This window comes from Tachysurus fulvidraco, chromosome 7 (assembly GCF_022655615.1).
Source record: "Tachysurus fulvidraco isolate hzauxx_2018 chromosome 7, HZAU_PFXX_2.0, whole genome shotgun sequence".
Classification (NCBI taxonomy): Eukaryota; Metazoa; Chordata; class Actinopteri; order Siluriformes; family Bagridae; genus Tachysurus; species Tachysurus fulvidraco.
The window spans coordinates 14405975-14408474 of record NC_062524.1 but is presented as its reverse complement, the minus strand read 5'-3'; the positions used below and the strand labels follow the sequence as shown (position 1 = coordinate 14408474).

At 41.7% G+C, this 2500-nt stretch overlaps 1 protein-coding gene across 5 annotated transcripts in view; it reads right to left on the bottom strand.

The window, feature by feature from the left end:
- Positions 1 to 2500, bottom strand: part of elf2b (E74-like factor 2b (ets domain transcription factor)) — a 26678-nt gene that overhangs the window by 987 nt on the left and 23191 nt on the right. For 2 of the 5 annotated variants that reach the window (XR_007143485.1, XR_007143486.1), the window contains one exon: positions 1 to 455. This exon is cut by the window's left edge and continues 254 nt beyond it. The exons of 2 other annotated variants lie outside the window; for them this stretch is intronic. The gene's annotated coding sequence lies outside the window, so the exon portion shown is untranslated. The remainder of the gene's footprint in view (positions 456 to 2500) is intronic. One more of the 5 variants, XR_007143487.1, reaches the window with a different exon arrangement.

The window sequence follows — 2500 nt, the reverse complement described above, 5'->3', positions numbered from 1 at the left end:
AATGATGTCACAAAACTAAGTTATATGAGAGAGTTGATGGGAGGAGAAAGAAATTGGCTGAGAGATACTGATATTTTAAACTATTTTATCAGAAATTAGTTCGGAGGTTAAAGCCAATTTATTATTCTCCATTTATTTAAGCTCCAGATTAAAGTTCTCAGTATATTGTGTGATTTTTTGAAAAATAAATAAACAAATCAGTGAAGTATGGATTAAGAATAATGTTAGTATTAAAGTTTTGTTTCAAAGGTTTTTTAAAAGTCTCCGGGCGGCTTCACACACAACAATCCTATGAGACTCTGACTGATCATGCAGATCAATCCCTGGCAGGGTGACCACCGGGTGACGAGACTCCAACCAGGGGTAGAACATCAGGATTGACAAAGTAGCTCCGCAAGAAGAGACGATCGGGCTAGGAACTCAGAACACCGGGAGCTCGGGAGCGGCATATATAGCTCAACGGAGACAAAGACAGAGACAGAAGCAGAGAGAGAGGAGAAACTTGTTAGGTAGCACACTTAGTGAAGATGCTCACTGATGAGGGACAAAAACAAAAAATGATAAATGTCCTGGAGGCAAACATATATTTGTAGTAAGAGAAGTAGTCAGTGTATTTAAAAACATGCCCCACCTTTTTATCTGGAAGTAAATTCATTTAGTATTGATTCACTTAATAAACCAAATGAAAAATAATCTCAGTCCTTCCTGATGTTATCTCCAAAACAAAATAAAGTAATAAAGAAATACAAAAATAAAATAATAAAACATCCTTGAAAAGATCTGAAAGTCCACTTAAGTGTTTACTTCTGATTTAGCACAAATCACAATCTACAAAATAAATCAGTCCATCTGCACACACACACACACACACACACACACACATACACACACGTGCACGCACACACATAATACAAAGTGTATGTGACATTCAATATTTACAAATGGAGCTTTACAGCTGTTGTGTTTTGAAGAAACTCGTGCAGATTTTTATTATTATGCTTTAAAGCTTTTAAATTTCAACTCAGAGATTGTGCTAAACACTGGGGGAGGCACATGAGATGTGTGTGTGTGTGTGTGTGTGTGTGTGTGCGCGTGTGTGCGTGCGTGTGTGTGAGGTGGTTGATGAGCTTCAATGACTTCAGGAGAATTGGATCTTTTAATCTTGCAGTGGGAGAAGATGTCTTTAGGCAGAACTGATTGAATTCCTCTCCTTCTTTTTCTCTCTGAGTGAATCGTGACGTTACATTACAGTCAGCACAGTGGAGGAACGACAGCACTGAACCCCCTGTTTCATTTAATCAACCAGCCGTGATGGAACTGTCACATTCCCAATGTTAAACCACTTTAGAACAGGTTTCTCTGGCAAAGCAGTACTGACACTAAGGAAGGAGAATTAATGTATGTCATAAGGACCAAATTCTAATAATAATGACATTAATACTTTATATTTTTACAGGCTGGTAGTTTACAGGAAAAAACAACAACAAGGAACACTGAGCTATAAACAATAACACTTTATTTCCACACAGCTCAAGGATACAGACTGGTTTTAATACTTTTGTTGTGTTGTGTGTGTGTTCGTGTGTGTGTGTGTGTGACAGACAGACAGACAAAGGGTGGTAAATTCAGCTTTACATGAAACCAGAGCTCCTCCTACTGGACATCGCTATAATTCAACACAGTTCTCTCTCTCTCTCTCTCTCTCTCTCTCTCTCTCTCTCTCTCTCTCTCTCTCTCTCTCTCTCTGTATATCTATAATTATGTCTGTACACTATTCATTTTATACATATCTATATCTTTATCTTTCATTTTCTTTTCATCTCTCACTATCAGTACACCATGCTCCTTCTGTGTCTGTTTCTGCTTCTCCTTCTCCCCGTCTATCTGTTCATCATTAATCTTCTTGTTCCTTACTAAACAAAAAAACCTGGGCAAAGCTAAAGTTTTCCATAACACCACCTGAAGTACACAGCCAATCAAAGCAGAGCAGGGGGAATATATAGACAGACAAGAAGCGAGAGAGTGAGACAGGGAGAGGGTGAGACAGAGAGAGGGTGTGGACAGGAAGGGGTGTGGACAGGGAGAGTGTGAGACAGGGAGAGGGTGTGGACAGGGAGATGGTGAGACAGGGATAGAGTGTGGACAGGGAGAGGGTGTGACAGTAGATGGTGTGGACAGGGAGAGGGTGTGGAAAGGGAGATGGTGAGACAGGGAGAGGGTGAGAGAGGGAGATTGTGTGGACAACGAAAGAGTGAGACAGGGAGAGAGTGAGAAAGGGAGATGGTGTGGACAGGGAGAGAGTGAGACAGGGAGAGAATGAGACAGGGAGAGGGTGAGACAGGGAGAGGGTGAGAAGGGGAAAGAGTGAGACGGAGAGAGTGAGACAGGGAGAGAGTGAAACAGGGAGAGGGTGTGGACAGAGAGAGGGTGTGGACAGGAAGGGGTGTGCATAGGGAGAGTGTGAGACAGGGAGAGGGTATGGACAGGGAGATGGTGAGAC